Genomic DNA, 15,117 nt, shown 5'->3' with positions numbered 1-15,117 from the left:
ATTCTCCAGAAATTGACACTGGGCTATAGAGTACCTGCTGTTCACTATGAAGATCTTGTTAATTATGGCTATGCCAGATTCGTGTTTAATAGATGTATATAAACTTTTCACATCCATGGTGAACAGCAGGTATCTATTAGAAGGAAATTCCAATTCCCTAGCTTTTGCCAGGAAATGCCCTGTATCTTTAAGAAAACTAGCCATTTTGGAAACTTCTGGCTGCAACAATTTGTCTAAAAATTTTGAAATGTTGGTAAAAACGGATTCAATACAAGCCACAATAGGTCTCCCTGGTGGTCTAAGGGGATCCTTATGTAGTTTAGGTAATGTATAGAAAATAGGATTCCTAGGATTATCAACAAAGAGGTACTGTGCAAGTTTTTCATCAATAATATGATGTTGTACTGCTTTGTCCAAAAGATTTTTAATTTCTTTCTGAACTTTAAAAATTGGATTACCCTCAATATTTTTATATGTGGAGATATCATTAAGTTGTTCTTTAATCTCTTCCACATAATAGTTTCTATCAAGGATGACGGTTGCACCGCCCTTATCAGCTCCTTGTAGGACTATATTTTTGTTGTTTTTTAGGGATTTAATTGCAATGTGTTCAGACTTAGTAAAGTTGTATTTATTATAACCATATCTAGTAGTGTCACTACTCTTATTGGACAATTTCGCTTTTACTTTTAATTGTTGCACTTCTTTCTCAATTTAGCTTGCATTAATTATAAAATATTGTTTTCCTTATTTAACAGGTCCCCTTTACTAGTAGTTGCCAACAACCATAGTGACTTTAACAAAGAAATGGGATACTATTTACAATTATGGATAAGTACTCTTTAAAATTGTCACTAATTTTCTTGTCATTAATTTTCTTGTAATACCTCTCTCTATATGTTTGCTTACAGGTGCTTTGTTTGAACCATAAAATATATTGCTAATGCATTGGGTATTATCTACCTTACTGTGGCCTAGATTTGGAGTTTGGTGGTAGATGGGCTGTTAACGATACGCGGGCTTTTTTCTGGCCGCACCATAAAATTAACTCTGGTATCGAGAGTCCAAAAAAATGCTGCGTTAGGCTCCAAAAAAGGAGCGTAGAGCATTTTTACCGCAAATGCAACTCTCGATACCAGAGTTGCTTACGGACGCGGCCAGCCTCAAAAACGTGCTCGTGCACGATTCTCCCATAGGAAACAATGGGGCTGTTTGAGCTGAAAAAAAACCTAACACCTGCAAAAAAGCAGCGTTCAGCTCCTAACGCAGCCCCATTGTTTCCTATGGGGAAACACTTCCTACGTCTGCACCTAACACTCTAACATGTACCCCGAGTCTAAACACCCTTACCCTTACACTTATTAACCCCTAATCTGCCGCCCCCGCTATCGCTGACCCCTGCATATTATTATTAACCCCTAATCTGCCGCTCCGTACACCGCCACAACCTACGTTATCCCTATGTACCCCTAATCTGCTGCCCCTAACCCCGCCGACCCCTATATTATATTTATTAACCCCTAACCTGCCCCCCACAACGTCGCCGCCAGCTACTTACAATAATTAACCCCTAATCTGCCGACCGCAAAGCGCCGCCACCTACGTTATCCTTATGTACCCCTAATCTGCTGCCCCTAACACCGCCGACCCCTATATTATATTTATTAACCCCTAATCTGCCCCCCTCAACGTCGCCGACACCTGCCTACACTTATTAACCCCTAATCTGCCGAGCGGACCTGAGCGCTACTATAATAAAGTTATTAACCCCTAATCCGCCTCACTAACCCTATCATAAATAATATTAACCCCTAATCTGCCCTCCCTAACATCGCCGACACCTAACTTCAATTATTAACCCCTAATCTGACGACCGGAGCTCATCGCTACTATAATAAATGGATTAACCCCTAAAGCTAAGTCTAACCCTAACACTAACACCCCCCTAACTTAAATATAATTTACATCTAACGAAATTAATTAACTCTTATTAAATAAATTATTCCTATTTAAAGCTAAATACTTACCTGTAAAATAAATCCTAATATAGCTACAATATAAATTATAATTATATTATAGCTATTTTAGGATTAATATTTATTTTACAGGCAACTTTGTAATTATTTTAACCAGGTACAATAGCTATTAAATAGTTAAGAACTATTTAATAGTTACCTAGTTAAAATAATAACAAAATTACCTGTAAAATAAGTCCTAACCCATGTTATAATTAAACCTAACACTACCCTATCAATAAATTAATTAAATAAAATACCTACAATTACCTACAATAAAACCTAACACTACACTATCAATAAATAAATTAAATACAATTTCTACAAATAACTACAATTACATAAACTAACTAAAGTACAAAAAATAAAAAAGAACTAAGTTACAAAAAATAAAAAAATATTTACAAACATAAGAAAAATATTACAACAATTTTAAACTAATTACACCTACTCTAAGCCCCCTAATAAAATAACAAAGACCCCCAAAATAAAAAAATTCCCTACCCTATTCTAAATTAATAAATTTAAAAGCTCTTTTACCTTACCAGCCCTGAACAGGGCCCTTTGCGGGGCATGCCCCAAGAAAATCAGCTCTTTTGCCTGTAAAAAAAAACATACAATACCCCCCCCCCAACATTACAACCCACCACCCACATACCCCTAATCTAACCCAAACCCCCCTTAAATAAACCTAACACTAAGCCCCTGAAGATCTTCCTACCTTGTCTTCACCTCAACAGGTATCACCGATCTGTCCTGGCATCCGGTGCTGAAGAGGTCCAGAAGAGGCTCCAAAGTCTTCCTCCTATCCGGCAAGAAGAGGACATCCGGACCGGCAAACATCTTCATCCAAGCGGCATCTTCGATCTTCTTCCATCCGGTGCGGAGCGGGTCCATGTTGAAGCATCCGACGCGGATCCATCCTCTTCTTCCGGCGTCTCCCGACGAATGACGGTTCCTTTAAGGGACGTCATCCAAGATGGCGTCCCTCGAATTCCGATTGGCTGATAGGATTCTATCAGCCAATCGGAATTAAGGTAGGAATATTCTGATTGGCTGATGGAATCAGCCAATCAGAATCAAGTTCAATCCGATTGGCTGATCCAATCAGCCAATCAGATTGAGCTCGCATTCTATTGGCTGTTCCGATCAGCCAATAGAATGCGAGCTCAATCTGATTGGCTGATTGGATCAGCCAATCGGATTGAACTTGATTCTGATTGGCTGATTCCATCAGCCAATCAGAATATTCCTACCTTAATTCCGATTGGCTGATAGAATCCTATCAGCCAATCGGAATTCGAGGGACGCCATCTTGGATGACGTCCCTTAAAGGAACCGTCATTCGTCGGGAGACGCCGGAAGAAGAGGATGGATCCGCGTCGGATGCTTCAACATGGACCCGCTCCGCACCGGATGGAAGAAGATCGAAGATGCCGCTTGGATGAAGATGTTTGCCGGTCCGGATGTCCTCTTCTTGCCGGATAGGAGGAAGACTTTGGAGCCTCTTCTGGACCTCTTCAGCACCGGATGCCAGGACAGATCGGTGATACCTGTTGAGGTGAAGACAAGGTAGGAAGATCTTCAGGGGCTTAGTGTTAGGTTTATTTAAGGGGGGTTTGGGTTAGATTAGGGGTATGTGGGTGGTGGGTTGTAATGTTGGGGGGGAGTATTGTATGGTTTTTTTTACAGGCAAAAGAGCTGATTTTCTTGGGGCATGCCCCGCAAAGGGCCCTGTTCAGGGCTGGTAAGGTAAAAGAGCTTTTCAATTTATTAATTTAGAATAGGGTAGGGAATTTTTTTATTTTGGGGGTCTTTGTTATTTTATTAGGGGGCTTAGAGTAGGTGTAATTAGTTTAAAATTGTTGTAATATTTTTCTTATGTTTGTAAATATTTTTTTATTTTTTGTAACTTAGTTCTTTTTTATTTTTTGTACTTTAGTTAGTTTATGTAATTGTAGTTATTTGTAGAAATTGTATTTAATTTATTTATTGATAGTGTAGTGTTAGGTTTTATTGTAGGTAATTGTAGGTATTTTATTTAATTAATTTATTGATAGGGTAGTGTTAGGTTTAATTATAACTTAGGTTAGGACTTATTTTACAGGTAATTTTGTTATTATTTTAACTAGGTAACTATTAAATAGTTCTTAACTATTTAATAGCTATTGTACCTGGTTAAAATAATTACAAAGTTGCCTGTAAAATAAATATTAATCCTAAAATAGCTACAATGTAATTATAATTTATATTGTAGCTATATTAGGATTTATTTTACAGGTAAGTATTTAGCTTTAAATAGGAATAATTTATTTAATAAGAGTTAATTAATTTCGTTAGATGTAAATTATATTTAAGTTAGGGGGGTGTTAGTGTTAGGGTTAGACTTAGCTTTAGGGGTTAATCCATTTATTATAGTAGCGATGAGCTCCGGTCGTCAGATTAGGGGTTAATAATTGAAGTTAGGTGTCGGCGATGTTAGGGAGGGCAGATTAGGGGTTAATACTATTTATGATAGGGTTAGTGAGGCGGATTAGGGGTTAATAACTTTATTATAGTAGCGCTCAGGTCCGCTCGGCAGATTAGGAGTTAATAAGTGTAGGCAGGTGTCGGCGACGTTGAGGGGGGCAGATTAGGGGTTAATAAATATAATATAGGGGTCGGCGGTGTTAGGGGCAGCAGATTAGGGGTACATAAGGATAACGTAGGTGGCAGCGCTTTGCGGTCGGCAGATTAGGGGTTAATTATTGTAAGTAGCTGGCGGCGACGTTGTGGGGGGCAGGTTAGGGGTTAATAAATATAATATCGGGGTCGGCTGGGTTAGGGGCAGCAGATTAGGGGTACATAAGTATAACGTAGGTGGCGGTCGGCAGATTAGGGGTTAAAAAAATTTAATCGAGTTGCGGCGATGTGGGGGGACCTCAGTTTAGGGGTACATAGGTAGTTTATGGGTGTTAGTGTACTTTAGGGTACAGTAGTTAAGAGCTTTATGAACCGGCGTTAGCCCATAAAGCTCTTAACTCCTGCTTTTTTCCTGCGGCTGGAGTTTTGTCGTTAGAGCTCTAACGCTCACTTCAGAAACGACTCTAAATACCGGAGTTAGGAAGATCCCATTGAAAAGATAGGATACGCAAATGGCGTAGGGGGATCTGCGGTATGGAAAAGTCGCGGCTGAAAAGTGAGCGTTAGACCCTATTTTGAGTGACTCCAAATACCGGCGGTAGCCTAAAACCAGCGTTAGAAGCCTCTAACGCTGGTTTTCACGGCTAACGCCAAACTCTAAATCTAGGCCTGTATTTTTGGTTTCCTTGTATGTTTTTAAATACTGCACACTTGATTAATATTAACAGAAATATATACCTATTTTACTAGTCACCACTAGGTGGTGCCATGGGACTGTGTAATGTCAGTATGGCGCCAAAGTTTTATGGTATAAAAGTTTTTCAAATTGTTAGTGTTAGTAGCATGATTAAGGGGTTAATGTCCCCGAAACGTCGCTGTTTATACATGATTCCTGAATAAAGACTTTTTGTTTTATAGCGCTGGTGACTTTCTGGTTTATTATGCTTATGTGGAGTACAGCCGTCACACTCCGTCACCTTTGCGCTGCACAGCTGTGCTGATATCCCTTTACTGTGGACGTTACTATTCTCTGTGTATATGTGCAGTGTGTGTATCTGTATATTTTACCTGTATTATATATGTGTGTATTCTGTACATATCTGTGTGTAACACTATTCTCTGTGTATATGTGCAGTGTGTGTGTATCTGTATATTATACCTGTATTATATATGTGTGTATTCTATACATATCTGTGTGTAACACTATTCTCTGTGTATATGTGCAGTGTGTGTATCTGTATATTATACCTGTATTATATATGTGTGTATTCTGTACATATCTGTGTATAACACTATTCTCTGTGTATATGTGCAGTGTGTGTATCTGTATATTATACCTGTATTATATATGTGTGTATTCTGTACATATCTGTGTGTAACAATATTCTCAGTGTATATGTGCAGTGTGTGTATCTGTATATTATAACTGTATTATATATGTGTGTATTCTGTACATATCTGTGTGTGTAACAATATTATCTGTGTATATGTGCACTGTGTGTGTATCTGTATATTGCATTGTGTGTATGTAATATTATTAGTACATTGTGTGTATATGAGTATAATTTATTAGTGCATTGTGTGTATATGAGTATAATATTATTAGTGCACTGTGTGTATACGAGTATAATATTATTAGTGCATTGTGTGTATATGAGTATAATATTATTAGTGCCCTGTGTGTATATGAGTATACTATTATTAGTGCATTGTCTGTATATGAGTATAATATTATTAGTGCATTGTGTGTATATAAGTATAATATTATTAGTGCACTGTGTGTATATGAGTATAATATTATTAGTGCACTGTGTGTATATGAGTATAATATTATTAGTGCATTGTGTGTATATGAGTATAATATTATTTGTGCATTGTGTGTATGTAATATTATTAGTACATTGTGTGTGTATATGAGTATAATATTATTAGTGCACTGTGTATATGAGTATAATATTTTTAGTGCATTGTGTGTATATGAGTATAATATTATTAGTGCATTGTGTGTATATGAGTATAATATTATTAGTGCCCTGTGTGTATATGAGTATACTATTAGTGTATTGTCTGTATATGAGTATAATATTATTAGTGCATTGTGTGTATATGAGTATAATATTATTAGTGCCCTGTGTGTATATGAGTATACTATTAGTGTATTGTCTGTATATGAGTATAATATTATTAGTGCATTGTGTGTATATAAGTATAATATTATTAGTGCACTGTGTGTATATGAGTATAATATTATTAGTGCACTGTGTGTATATGAGTATAATATTATTAGTGCATTGTGTGTATATGAGTATAATATTATTTGTGCATTGTGTGTATGTAATATTATTAGTACATTGTGTGTGTATATGAGAATAATATTATTAGTACATTGTGTGTATATGAGTATAATATTATTTGTGCATTGTGTGTATGTAATATTATTAGTACATTGTGTGTGTATATGAGAATAATATTATTAGTACATTGTGTGTGTATATGAGTATAATATTATTAGTGCATTGTGTGTATATGAGTATAATATTTTTAGTGCATTGTGTGTATATGAGTATAATATTATTAGTATACTGTGTGTATATGAGTATAATATTATTAGTACATTGTGTGTATATGAGTATAATATTATTAGTGCATTGTGTGTATATGAGTATAATATTATTAGTACATTGTGTGTATATGAGTATAATATTATTAGTACATTGTGTGTATATGAGTATAATATTATTAGTACATTGTGTGTATATGAGTATAATATTATTAGTGCATTGTGTGTATATGAGCATAATATTATTAGTGCACTGTGTGTATATGAGTATAATATTATTAGTACATAGTGTTTATATGAGTATAATATGATTAGTGCATTGTGTGTATATGAGTATAATATTATTAGTACATAGTGTTTATATGAGAATAATATTATTAGTACACTGTGTGTATATGAGTATAATATTATTAGTGCATTGTGTGTATATGAGCATAATATTATTAGTACATAGTGTTTATATGAGTATAATATTATTAGTACATAGTGTTTATATGAGTATAATATTATTAGTGCACTGTGTATATGAGTATAATATTATTAGTGCACTGTGTGTATATAATATTATTAGTGCACTGTGTGTATATGAGTATAATATTATTAGTGCACTGTGTGTATATAATATTATTAGTGCACTGTGTGTATATAATATTATTAGTGCACTGTGTATATGAGTATAATATTATTAGTGCACTGTGTGTATATGAGTATAATATTATTAGTGCATTGTGTGTATATGAGTATAATATTATTAGTACATAGTGTTTATATGAGTATAATATTATTAGTGCACTGTGTATATGAGTATAATATTATTAGTGCACTGTGTGTATATGAGTATAATATTATTAGTGCATTGTGTGTATATGAGTATAATATTATTAGTACATAGTGTTTATATGAGTATAATATTATTAGTGCACTGTGTATATGAGTATAATATTATTAGTGCACTGTGTGTATATAATATTATTAGTGCACTGTGTGTATATGAGTATAATATTATTAGTGCACTGTGTGTATATGAGTATAATATTATTAGTACATGTAACTGTATTATCACTGCAGATAGTAAAGTCTGGAACCACAATGGGAAAAACAAACCATATTACTTGCAAATGTCTCTACTACCTGCTACAATTTATGTCTGCATGTGGGTGCGTGGCAGCATGAAAGGGTTAATCTGATACTAGAAAGGGGGAGCTATGTTACTATTTAATTCCCCTATCAGGCTGAGCTGCACCCAGTGAGCTTTAGGTTATAAAAAACAGACATATATATTATAATATAGAATACTAAGCACTGTATACTGAAAGGGTAAACAGGAAGCAAATACCCCAGTGAGGCTCTCACCACACCCTGTGCTGCAGAAGACACTTTCAGTTTCAGTTTCATTTCCTGCTGCTGGATACAAGCATTGCATCTGCTGATCTGAGAGAGGAGCTAACCTGCCCCATCTGCTTGAGCCTTTATACAGATCCTGTAACTCTGAGATGTGGCCATAACTTCTGCCTGGGCTGTATTGATAGTGTGCTGGGTACCCAGGAGGGGTCTGGGCTTTATACCTGTCCTGATTGCAGAAAGAGATTCAGTAACAGACCTGAGCTGCAGAGGAACCTGAAGTTAAGTAACATTGTAGGTTGTTTCATTCCTACTCATGAAGGGACATATCATGGGGTCTTCTGCACTTACTGTGTTCACTCTCCTGTACCTGCTACTAAATCATGTCTGCTGTGTGAAGCTTCTCTGTGTGATACCCACCTGAGGGTACACAGCAAGTCTGAGGAACACGTCTTAACTGAACCCACCACTTCCTGGGGTAACAGAAAATGCTCCATCCACAAGAAGCTATTGGAATATTACTGCACTGAGGATGATGTCTCTATCTGTGTGACCTGCTCCCTGGCCGGAGAGCACGGGGACACCAGGTGGAGCTGCTGAATGAGGCTTCTGAGAAGAAGAAAAAGAAACTGAGAAATGTTCTGCAGAAACTGACCACAAAGAGAGAGAAGACTGAGAAAAGAGTCCAGAGTCTGCAGGAGCACAGGAGAGGGGTGCAAGAGAAAGCAGCTGGTGTAACAGAGCGAATCACTGCCCTGATTAGGGACATCAGGAAACAGCTGAAAGACCTAGAGAAGCGAGTCCTGAGTGACATCACCCTGCAGAAGGAGCAGGTTTTACTCACAATCTCTGATCTGATCCAGCAGCTGGAAAAAGAGAAGGACGAGCTGACCAGGAAGATGTGTCACATTGAGGAGCTGTGCAACATGACTGACCCATTAACTGTCCTACAAGACCAGGAATCACACAGAGATTACTTTTGTGGTGCTGAGAAGGGAGATAATGAGGTCACACAGAGAGGTGATAAACAGGTCCCTGCTGGGGGGGATTTGGAGGATTTGATCTCAGTGACCTTATACAGAGGTTTAGCTGATATTATGACTGATGTAAAGAGAGAGGTCTATGTGCAGGTGACATCAGACATATTACTGGATATAAACACAGCTGGTAATAAAGTTATTGTAGCAGGTGACCTGAAAACTGCATCCTGGTCACATATAAGCCAGAAGTGACCCAAAACACCTGAGAGATTTACATATGCTTCTCAGGTATTAAGTACCAGGAGCTTTTCCTCAGGGCGACATTACTGGGAAGTGCAGACCAGTGAGTCAGGGTACTGGTGTGTAGGGGTTTGTTATACCAGTATGGAGAGGGGAGGATATCAGTCTGAGATAGGATATAATAACAAGTCCTGGTGTTTGTATAGTGTAGGGCTGCAACTAACGATTATTTTCATAATCGATTAATCGGCCGATTATTTTTTCGATTAATCGACTAATCGGATAAAAAATAAATAAATATTTTTTTCCTATATTTAAAATAAAATCCACATACTGAATGTTTTAAATATAAACTTCCAACTAAAATTTTACATTAAAACAACTGTTGGTACAATTTGTAAGCAGCAGAACAAATTTTTATAATTAAGCAAAACAAAACCACAAACTGTTTGAAAAGAGGTAGAACTAGAAAAGGTAAAATATCACTGTTTATAACATTCTGTTATTCACACTTTCAGAAACTTTGCATTTAAAGGCAAAAATGTCATGTCCACATGCTCCTGGCTGAGGCTGGCTCTTTTTTGCAAGCTATTTTGCCTGCAGCAGATAAGAGGCGCTCAGATGGTGTTGCGGTGCCTGAGATGCATAAGTAGGGTTTTGCCAATTTCACAAAGGTGGGATATTTATCTTTGTTAGTTCTCCACCAATGCAAGGGGCCGCTCAACAAAGTCAGCCTCGACTTCATGTTAACCTATAAAAATATCTTGAATATCTATATGCAATGGTAAATAACCATCTATAAGGTTAGGGGGAAACATATCTAATCCACTCTTAAAATAACAGATATATACTTAGAGGTTGAATTTGGTACATATTCCAATTAATTAAAAATAGAAGAAAAAAAAAAAGGCAAAAGGACTAAAGGCTATAATATCAGTAAAAGGATACAGCCTTACACATTTATCTATAGAGTACATATATCAGCAGTAGCAAGCGATCCGCTAAAAATTGGGCAAACAGGTAATAGTGACATCAATTCATATAACAAATGCCATCAATCTAGTTCTAGGTGTAAATAACAAGCTTGGCACTATATCGAGAAAAGCATAGCCCCAAATCACCTGATTTTATATAAACAATCCAAATTATGACTCCTATTTTATTTCTGGGTTGCACATAAGACAGGAGTAGTTGCAAACTTAAAAAGAAACTTATAGTGTCCTAAAAAGTGAAAAGTAAACGTCTGTAGACGTCCTTTAGGCTAAGGGCATAACCATAAAACACAATACCATGTCCAGGAGCTCATTGGAGTGAAGCAGCTGGTGCTGTGCACAGACAAACTAATTGCAAACCAACTAATCGATTATGAGATTCGTTGACAACTATTTTCATAATCGATTATTATCGATTATGCCAATTAGTTGTTGCAGCTCTAGTAAAGTGATAATAAAGGTCTTTACATTAGACATAACAATATAAAATCCTCATCAAACCCCCCTCTATCATGTGACACAGTAGGAATACTGCTGGACTATGAGGCTGGGCGTCTGACCTTTTATGAGCTGTGTGACCCGATCAGACACTTACACACTGTCACTGTCACCTTCACTGAGCCTCTTCATGCTGCATTCTGTGTATGGGGTGATACCTGTTTGAGAATTCTTTGCTAGATACACTGATAATAATGTTAATATTAATGCTACTTCCTGGCAGTCTTTTAGTTCTGCATTCGGCAGTGAACAAAACTGCGAAATGCTCATCTCTAGTTTGTGTTATGTTGTTTAAACTGGATTCGAAATAAAAACAAAATTGTTCATGAAAGTCTTTTTTTTTTTTTTTTGATTATCATATATATATATATATATATATATATATATATATATATATATATATATATATATATATATATATATATATATATATATATATATATATATATATATATATATATATATATAAAATATACGTAGTTCTGGGTTCCAAGCACTCACTGTATTGGTGAATTGCCTGGGTGCTCTCTATAGTAGATAGGTAGAAACTTCAAACAAAGAAGAGGCACTCACAGGGCTTAATGAACATATTTTTTATTAATATTTCTTCAATAAAGTTTCAGTCAACGTTTCGGTCCTCACAGGGACCTTTTTCAAGACTGTTTTCGTGATGATGTACGTGTAGTATGTTCAGCGGTGAACATACTACACGTACATCTCTGTGTCCCCTGATAACTCACTGTCTCTTCTCTCTGTCCCCTGATGACTTGCTGTCACTTCTCTGTGTCTTCTGATGACTTTCTCTCACTTTTCTGTGTCTACTGATGACTTGCTGTCACTTCTTTGTGTCTTCTGATGACTTGCTGTCACTTCGCTGTGTCCCCTGATGACTTGCTGTCAATTCTCTGTGTATACTGATGACTTCCTGTCACTTCTCTGTGTCTTCTGATGACTTGCTGACACTTCTCTGTGTCCCCTGATGACTTGCTGTCACTTCTCTGTGTCCCCTGACTTGCTGTCATGTCTCTGTGTCTCCTGATGACTTGCTCTCACTTCCCTGTGTCGCCTGATGACTTGCTGTAACTTCTCTGTGTCTCCTGATGACTTGCTGTCACTTCCCTGTGTACCCTGATGATTTGCTGTCTCTTCTCTGTTTCCCCTGATGACTTGCTGTAATTTCTCTTTGTCTCCTGATGACTTGCCGTCACTTCTCTGTGTCCCCTGATGACTTGCTGTCACTTCTCTGTGTCTACTGATGACTTGCTGTCACTTCTCTATGTCTCCTGATGACTTGCTATCACTTATTTGTGTCCCCTGATAACTTGCTGTCACATCTGTGTCCCCTGATAACTTGCTGTCACTTCTCCTTGTCTCCTGATGATTTGCTGTCACTTCTCTGTGTCCCCTGATGACTTGCTGTCACATCTCTGTGTCTACTGACAACTTGCTGTCACTTCTCCTTGTCTCCTAATGAGTTGCTGTAACGTCTTTGTGTCCCCTAATAACTTGCTGTCTTTTCTCTGTTTCCCTGTGCGCTGTCTCTATGTCTACTGATGACTTGCTGTCATGTCTCTGTGTCCCCTGATAACTTGCTGTCACTTGTGTGTCCCCTGATGACTTGCTGTCACTTCTCTGTGTCTTTTGACGACTTTTCAATTCTCTTTGTCTCCTGATGAGTTGCTGTCACGTCTTTGTGTCCCCTGATAAATTGCGGTCTCTTCTCTGTTTCCCCTGATGACTTGCTATCATGTCTCTGTGTCTACTGATGACTTGCTGTCACGTCTGTGTCCCCTGATGACTTGCTGTCAATTTTGTGTCCCCTGATGACTTGCTGTCAAGTCTCTGTCTCCTGATGAATTGCTGTCACTTCTCTGTGTCCCCTGATTACTTGCTGTCATGTCTCTGTGTCACCTGATGACTTGCTGTCACTTATCTTTGTCTCCTGATGACTTGCTGTCATGTCTCTGTGTCTCCTGAAGAATTGCTGCTACTTCTTTGTGTCCCCTGTTTACTTGCTGTCACCTCTCTGTTTACTGATGAATTGCTGTCACTTCTCTGAGTCCCCTGATGACTTGCTGTTACTTTGCTGTGTCTCCTGATGACTTTCTGTCAAGTCTCTCTGTCTCCTGATGAATTGCTGTCACTTCTCTGTGTCCCCTGATTACTTGCTGTCATGTCTCTGTGTCACCTAATGACTTGCTGTCACTTCTCTGTGTCCCCTGATGACTTGCTGTCATTTCTCTGTGTCTCCTGATGAATTGCTGCCACTTCTCTGTGTCCCCTGATTACTTGCTGTCACCTCTGTATCTACTGATGAATTGCTGTCACTTCTCTGTGTCCCCTGATGACTTGCTGTTACTTCTTGGTGTCTCCTGCTGACTTGCTGTCACTTCTCTGTGTCTCCTGATGAATTGCTGCCACTTCTCTGTGTCCCCTGATTACTTGCTGTCACCTCTGTATCTACTGATGACTTTCTGTCACTTCTCTGTGTCCCCTGATGACTTGCTGTCACTTCACTTTGTTGTCTGATGACTTGATGTCTCTTCTCTGTTTGCCCTAATGACTTGCTGTCTCTTCTCTGTTTCCCCTGATGACTTGCTGTCACTTCTCTGTGTCTCCTGATGACTTGCTGTCACTTCTCTGTGTCCCCTGATGACTTGCCGTCATTTCTCTGTGTCCCCTGATGACTTGCTGTCACTTCACTTTGTCTCCTGATGACTTGCTGTCACGTCTCTGTGTCCCCTGATGACTTGCTTTCTTTTCTCTGTTTCCCCTGATGAGTTGCAGTCACTTCTTTGTGTCCCCTGATGACTTTCTGTCACTTCTCTGTGTCTCCCGATGATTTGCTGTCACTTCTCTGTGTCCCCTGATGACTTACTGTCACATCTCTGTGTCTACTGATGACTTGCTGTCACTTCCCTGTGTCTCCTGATTACTTGCTATCACTTCTCTGTCTTCTGATGATTGCTTTCACTTCTCTTTGTCTCCTAATGAGTTGCTGTCACGTCTTTGTGTCCCCTAATAACTTGCTGTCTCTTCTCTGTTACCCTGATGACTTGCTGTCATATCTCTGTGTCTACTGATGACATGCTGTCATGTCTTTGTGTCCCCTGATGACTTGCTGTCACTTCTGTGTCCCCTGATGACTTGCTGTCACTTCTCTGTGTCTCCTGATGACTTGCTGTCACGTGTCTGTGTGCGCTGATGACTTGCTGTCACTTCCCTGTGTTCCCTGATGACTTACTGAGTCTTCTCTGTTTCCCCTGATGACTTGCTGTCATTTCTCTGTGTCTACTGATGACTTGCTGTCACGTGTCTGTGTGCGCTGATGACTTGCTGTCACTTCTCTGTGTCTCCTGATGACTTGCGGTCACTTTTCTGTGTCTACTGATGACTTGCTGTCACTTCACTTTGTCTCCTGATGACTTGCTTTCACTTTTCTGTGTCCCCTGATGACTTGCTGTCACATCTCTGTGTCCCCTGATGACTTCCTGCCACTTCTCTGTGTCCCCTGATGACTTGCTGTCATGTCTCTGTGTCTCCTGATGACATGCTGTCTCTTCTCTGCGTCCCCGATGATTTGCTGTCACTTCTCTGTGTCTCCTGATGATTTGCTGTCACTTCTGTGTGTCGCCTGATGACATTTCTGTCACTTCTCTGTGTCTCCTGATGACTTGCTGTCATTTACCTGTGTCTCCTGATAACTTGCTGTCACTTCTCTGTGTCTTCTGATGATTGCTTTTACTTCTCTTTGTCTCCTGATGAGTTACTGTCACGTCTTTGTGTACCCTGTTAACTTGCTGTCTCTTCTCTGTTTCCCCTGATGATTTGATGTTTCTTCTCTGCTTCCCCTGATAACTTGCTGTCAC

General features: G+C 38.4%; 1 pseudogene; it reads left to right on the top strand.

The window, feature by feature from the left end:
• LOC128636658 (E3 ubiquitin/ISG15 ligase TRIM25-like) overlaps positions 1-11,428 on the top strand; it is a 53,233-nt pseudogene extending 41,805 nt beyond the window's left edge.
• The last annotated feature ends 3,689 nt before the right edge of the window (positions 11,429-15,117 follow it).

This window comes from Bombina bombina, chromosome 7 (genome assembly GCF_027579735.1).
Source record: "Bombina bombina isolate aBomBom1 chromosome 7, aBomBom1.pri, whole genome shotgun sequence".
Classification (NCBI taxonomy): Eukaryota; Metazoa; Chordata; class Amphibia; order Anura; family Bombinatoridae; genus Bombina; species Bombina bombina.
Note: the sequence above shows the minus strand (reverse complement) of the source record. Positions and strands in the feature narration are given on the sequence as shown.